The sequence below is a fragment of the Sciurus carolinensis genome, chromosome 4 (assembly GCF_902686445.1).
Source record: "Sciurus carolinensis chromosome 4, mSciCar1.2, whole genome shotgun sequence".
NCBI lineage: Eukaryota > Metazoa > Chordata > Mammalia > Rodentia > Sciuridae > Sciurus > Sciurus carolinensis.
In genome coordinates this window covers 170,617,637-170,624,546 of record NC_062216.1, presented here as the reverse complement: position 1 = coordinate 170,624,546, position 6,910 = coordinate 170,617,637, and the positions used below count along the sequence as shown (strand labels likewise).

At 45.6% G+C, this 6,910-nt stretch overlaps 1 non-coding gene across 1 annotated transcript; it reads right to left on the bottom strand.

The window, feature by feature from the left end:
- Positions 1–652: 652 nt before the first annotated feature.
- On the bottom strand, positions 653–759 carry LOC124984056 (U6 spliceosomal RNA). The gene has a single exon (XR_007108530.1). It is a non-coding gene; the product is annotated as a U6 spliceosomal RNA (small nuclear RNA).
- Between the last annotated feature and the right edge of the window lie 6,151 nt (positions 760–6,910).

Below are 6,910 nucleotides of genomic sequence, written 5' to 3'. Positions count from 1 at the left end.
ATCCATTTACCAGCAAATGCCATAATTTTATTATTTTTTGTGGCTGAGTAGTATTTCATTATGTATATATACCACAGTTTCTTTATCCATTCATCAGTTGAAGGTCATCTAAGGTGGTTCCACTATCTAGCTATTGTGAATTGAGCTGCTATAAACATTGATGTGGCTGCATCACTGTAGTATGCTGATTTTAAGCCTTTTGGGTATAAACTGAGGAGTGGGATAGCTGGGTCAAATGGTGGGTCCATTCAAAGTTTTCTGAGGAATCTCCACACTGCTTTCCAGAGTGGCTGCACCAATTTGCAACCCCACCAGCAATGTATGAGTGTTCCTTTTTCCCCACATCCACGCCAACACTTATTATTGCTTGTGTTCTTGATAATATCCATTCTAATTGAAGTGAAATGAAAGCTTAGGGTGGTTTTGATTTGCATTTCTCTAATTACCAGAGATGATGAGCACTTTTTCATGTATTTATTGATCACCTGTATATCCTCTTTGTGAAGTTAGACCATTTATATTTAATGTGGTTATTGATATGGTTAGGCTTAAATCTATCATCTTGTTACCCATTTTCTATTTGCCCTACCTATTCTTTTTTCCCTTTTTCTCTTTTTCTACCTTCTTTTTGTGCAACTGAATATTAAAAAAAATATATACGGAACACTTCACAAATTTTCATATCCTCCTTGTTCTGGGGCCATGCTAACCTTCTCTGTATCATTCCAGTTTTAGTATATGTGCTGCTGAAGTGAGCGCATAACTGAATATTTTTAATGAGTCTATTTTATCTCATGTGTTGGTTTATTGTAACTATTTTAATGGTTGTTTTAAGGTTTATAGTATATAACTTTAATTTATCACATTCTACCTTTAAGTAGACCACTTCATATAAAGTCTAAGAACCCTACAACGGGGCATTTCCATTTCCCCCCTCCCATCTATTAAAAAGATGTGTAAATTCCAATCTGGCAGGACAAAGTTCTTCCTGGTTTTCCCCCTTTCCGTGTCTGTATCTCCTTCCTCTGGCTCCCATTATCTCAATCCCTCTGCTCCATGCCACTCTCCTGACCCTGGGGGCTGTGGTTCACCTTGAGTATGGGCTGACCCTCCTCCCACAGCTGGACTGGGGTATGGCAGCTCCCAACGACTTACTTTGTTCAGATGTGCCTGTGACTTTTTGAAGAAGAGAGAAAGGAAAAAGCCAACAAATATTTTCATAAAGTAGGGAAATGTATTAGCCAACTTTCTATCACTGTCACACAATATCTGCTTAGAAGGAGGAGAGGCTTATTTGGGTTCGTAGTGTCAGAGATTTTGGCTCATAGTCGATTGATCCATTGCTTTGGGGTGTGTGGTGAGGTGGTTCATCAAGTGAGAAATGAGTGATGGAGGAAACTGCTCCCTCCCAGCAGCCAGCAGCCAGCAGGCAAAGAGGGAGACGGGCAGGGCCCTCCCAACATCTCATTCAAGGGCACAACTTCCTCCCATTAGGCCCCACCTCCTGAGGGTCCCACCACCTTCCAAGAGTACCACAGGCTGAGGAGCAAAGCTTTAGCACAGGACCTTTGGGGGACACCTCCAAGCATAGCTAGCAGGAGAGGAAGAACCTGTCTTCTGTGAGCACTCTCTTATTTTTAGCGTAACTAAAAGGGCTCGTTTGTTCTTTTTCTGTTTTTGTTTTTGTCTGGACCCTCAATTAAGAAGCCCTATTTCTTTGACTGGAAAATGGTGTTTAGCGGTCACAATCTTGTAGCTAAGTTCTCTGTTACTGGTGGGTTATCAGTTTTCTAGGTATTTGTAGTGAATGGAGTTGGGAAATACTTTTATTTTTAAGGAGAAAGTGGATAATTTATGCTTGTATTTCCAGTTTAAATTTAGGATGACAGGATTTATACATAATTCTCTTCGATTTTACATTTGTTGATTTTTTTCTCTCATGCTGAAAATATTGCTTTCTAAAACTAATAATTATTTGTTTTATCCATATGTACAATATACATTATATTATTATACATTATGCAATTACATAGTATTTTATATACAATATACATTATATAGATTATACAATATACATTATAATATTATATGTAGCAGAGTATATGATTTATATCATATATTTTAAAACATCAATATTATTGCTGACCCTATCATTACGGAAAACAATTTGAGGTTTCTTTGACTTTTTCTCTATTTTCTGGGTATCTCAGTTGGGATGTATGATCAAATTATTTTCTCTTGAAATAGCTCCTATCTGAGTGATCAAGTCATCAACTATATACAAGTTTGTGTCTATTTTTTTCATTTTGCTTTTGTTTTTTAGGGAATTTTTTTTTTTTTTAATGTCCATTTCATTCTGGTTTAGAGTTTTGTTTTTCCCGAGGTCCTAGGGCTGGAACCCAGGGCCAGGCACACGCCAGGCGAGCCCTCGACCACTGGGCTCCGCCCTAGTCCCATTCTGGTGTGTAATTAAATAAAGCATCTGCGTGTTCCATTCAAAACTGGTCAACGAGGCATAGCTGGGGAAGTCTAGTTCCTTCCTACCCCTGCACACTGTCCCTTTCCTCCCTCTTTGTGTGATCTTATTAAAGTTTTGGTCAAATGCAGTCATGAGCTTAGACCCCGCCCCGTCTTGGTTGAAGGCCCCCACCCTGTTCACTGTTTCTCCTCTAGCTGACGTTGGCACCGTATCTCAATGTGACTTTACGAAGTAGCAATGGACACGGGTTCACTGTTAAGGGCTCATGCCAAATGCCTGGTGGAGTTGTGCTCCTCAAATTTCTGGCATTGTAATTGCCCCTCATACATGCAGAGTGGCCTTCATTGCTCATGGCCGAGCGCAGGCCACTAGCCGGGCATTGCACTGAGTATTTTATGTACTATTTATTGGTGGGTAACAAAGCGCCCCGAATCTTAGCTTAAAAAGTACATCTAGTACCTGGCAGTTTCTGTGGGTGCAGCTTGGTGGGGTCCTCTGGCCAGGGGTCTCTCACCAAGCCACAGTCGGGACATGGACCAGGGCTGCTGGCACCTCAAGGCTGTGGGGGGAAGGAGCCCCTTCCCCGTTCACTCACGTGTATCCCCTGCCATGTGGGCCTCTGCAGATGGAAGCAAGCAAGTGAACAGGAGGGGGACAGGGAGGGGAGGGGAGGCAAGGGGAGGGAGAGGGGAGACAGAGAGAGAGGGGCCTCAGGAAAGCCCCTGGTCCTCCCCATGCTATGAGGCAGAAGGTGGCAGCTAGTGCAGCCCCCACACTGGGGAGGGCTCCACAGGCTGTGGTTCCAGGAGCCAGGCAGCTGGAGGCACATACTCATTTAACCATCCTAAGCCTCAGGAGGGAGGTATGTCTATTCTCACTTACAGGTGAGAAAATTGAAGCAGAGAGATGCGCCACTCACCCAGGGTCCCAGAGCCAGTGTGTGGTACAGCTGGCTATCAACCCAGCAGAGCGGCTGGAAATGAGTGACAGGTGGCTGGCTGGTTCCTGGGCAGACGCAGCCAGTAGGCAGCTTGCTCCGGCATCTCTGTTTCCTAGGCTGTGTCAGCTAAGTCAAGGTGGCCCAGCTCCACTTGGCTTCTAAGAAAACAGAAATGCAACCGGTAGCAGTCAAGGAGACCAGGGAGGAGCCAGGGGAGCAGCAGGAACAGGCTCTGTGAGGGGAGGGGGCTGCTGCGGCCACCTAGGATCATCCCCCTGCGACTCCTGACCTTGCTGCATTAATGTGTGCATGTTTTTAGAACTCAGTGCCCACGAGAAGGTCAACTCTGTGACATTGGGGCGTCTGTTCCCTTGTCCACTGTTTTAGTCCACTTTTTCACTGCTATGACCAAAGCCAAGAACAATTACAGGAGGAAATGTTTATTTGGGGGCTGACAGTTTCAGAGGTCTCAGTCCGTAGACAGCCAGCTCCATTCCTCAGGGCTCCAGGTGAGGAAGAACGTCATGGTGGAAGAGAGTGGTGGAGGGAAGCAGCGCAAGACATCACACCAGGAAGCAGAGAGAGAGCTCTGCTCAACAGAGACAAATTCTACACCCCAAAGGCACGCAGCTAGGGACCCACCTCCTCTAGCCATACCCTGCCTGCCTGCAGTTACCACCCAGTTAATCCCTATCAGGGGATTCATTCTCTGATTGGGTTAAGCCTCTCATCTCACCTTTAAACCTTCCTGCACTGTCTCACACATGAGCTTTTGGGGGCACACATAGCTAAACCGTAACATCCACCATGTCTGCCTAGAGCCCTGGAGGTAAATAGTCACCAGTCCTTGAGGCAGCCCAAAGCTTGCTTTCTTTTCTTTTCGTTTTTGAGGTCCTGGGAATTGCCCCTGAGCCTCTATCTCTGTGCTATATTCTCAGCCATTTCTATACTTTTATTTGAAAATAGGGTCCTGATGAATTGCCAAATCTGGCTTTGAACTTGGAATCCTCCTGCCTCAGCCTCCTGAGTCTCTGGGATTGTAGGGTGCACCACTAGGCCCACCAGCCCAGAGCAGTATTTCTTTTCTTTTCTTTTCTTTCTTTTTTTTTTTTTTTTATTTATTTTTATTGTAAACAAATGGGATACATGTTGTTTCTGTTTGTACATGGAGTAACAGCATACCATTTGTGTAATCATACATCTACATAGGGTAATGAGGTTTGATTCATTCTGTTATTTTTTCCTTCCCCCCCACCCCCACCCCTCTTTTCCCTCTATACAGTCCCTCCTTCCTCCATTCTTGCCCCCCTCCCACCCCCCATTATGTGTCATCATCCGCTTATCAGTGACATCATTCGTCTTTTGGACTTTTGAGATTGGCTTATCTCACTTAGCATGATATTCTCCAGTTTCATCCATTTGCCTGCAAATGCCATAATTTTATTATTCTTTATAGCTGAGTGATATTCCATTGTGTATATATATATATATATATATATATATATATATATATATATCACAGTTTCTTTATCCATTCATCAATTGAAGGACATCTAGGTTGGTTCCACAGTCTGGCTATTGTGAATTGAGCAGCTATGAACATTGATGTGGCTGTATCTCTGTAGTATACTGATTTTAAGTCCTTTGGGTATAGGCTGAGAAGTGGGGATAGCTGGGTCAAATGGTGGGTCCATTCCAAGTTTTCTAAGGAATCTCCACACTGCTTTCCAGAGTGGCTGCACTAATTTGCATCCCCACCAGCAATGTATGAGTGTACCTTTTTCCCCACATCCTCTCCAACACCTATTGTTGCTTGTATTCTTGATAATCGCCATTCTAATTGGGGTGAGATGGAATCTTAGTGTAGTTTTTTTTTTTTTTTTTTTTGGGTGCTGGGGATCGAACTCAGGGCCTTGTGCTTACAAGGCAAGCACTCTACCGACTGAGCTATCTCCCCAGCCCCTTAAGTTTTGATTTGCATTTCTCTTACTACTAAAGAAGGTGAACATTTTTTCATATGTTTGTTGATTGATTGTAGATCTTCTGTGAAGCATCTGTTCATATCCTTAGCCCATTTGTTGATTGGGTTATTTGTATTCTTGGTGTAGAGTTTTTTGAGTTCTTTGTATATTCTGGAAATTAATGCTGTATCTGAAGTATGAATGGCAAAGATTTTCTCCCACTCTGTAGGTTTTCTCTTCGAATTGCAGAGCAGCATTTCGAACCAGAGATCTGATGACACTAATCCATGCTTTCAAATGTGTGACAACCGTCCCCACGGAGATCTGCACCACCTCACCTGGTCTCCTGTCTAGGCATCCTGGGCTTCCACAGCCCATCCTGATGCCTGCCCACCATGGATGACCTGTCTCCCCATTCCACAGTGGCCCCTCCAGGCCAGAGACTCTGACCTATTCAGTTTCAGTCATGGGGCCTGAAGCTCCCGAGGCCCCTGTATGGAATGGAGGGGTGCTGGGGGAGGGGTTACTGCCCATCCCCTCCAGGTGGCCAAGGGAAGGGTCCTGAGGGGCCACAGGCAGGGATCTGACTATACTCTGGATTTTCTATAGATCTGGAAATCTACTTTGGGGTAAAAATGCCTGTAATCCTGGAAAAGAGGGACTTTGCAACGATCAGCAATGATCCAAAGAAGCCCCCAGCAGAGAGAGACTCTGCCCTGTGCCGAAGGCACTTGAACAAAAATATTTCATAAACCCCCAGGACTCCATTCTATATCTGCAAACCTGACCTGGCTTTGCTGTGGCTGAGCGTGCATTCTCCTGTGATTCGTGGTCAGTGCTAGATATCCACCAGGAACCGTCTGTCCCCACCTGCCATCCACAAGAAGGGTGCAGAGAGCTGGACCTGGGGGCATTTCCTCGAGCTGTAATTTCTCAGTTAATCCAGAGAGACAAAACCCTATCTGTCCAGAGTGTGCACCCCGAGGGGACCTGTTCTAGGCCTTTAAATCAGACTAAAAGAGGTAGGAAGGGAGCTTTGAAGATATGGAGTAGGGAACATTCCAGATACAGGGAATAGCCAGTACAAGGGCCCTGAGGCAGGTGGGTCCCACATTTTGCAACACAGCTGAGGGGATGGCATGGAGGGAAGCTGGGAGGTGGTGGGGGTGGTTGGAGCAGAAGCCCAGGGTGTTGGAGCAGGGAGGATCTGCTCGGTGTCAGGACTTCGGCTTCCGTGCTACCTAACATGGAGGCTGCTTCAGAGTCCTGAGCCACACTGTGGCCTCTGACTCCTGTTGGCAGGAGCCACTCTGGCTGTGGGGGGACTGGCTAGTGGTGAGCTGAGTGGGTGGGCAGAGACAGGGGAAGAGACGAGTTAAGGGTCATTACAACCAACCAGGACTACCAGTAGGGACCGCCTGCCCTCTGAAGGTGTCTGGAGGAGGTCAGTGGATTTGCTCACCAAGTAGATGTGGGGTGTGAGAGAAACGGAAGGACCAGGTGACCCTCAGGTCTTTGGCCTGAGCAACA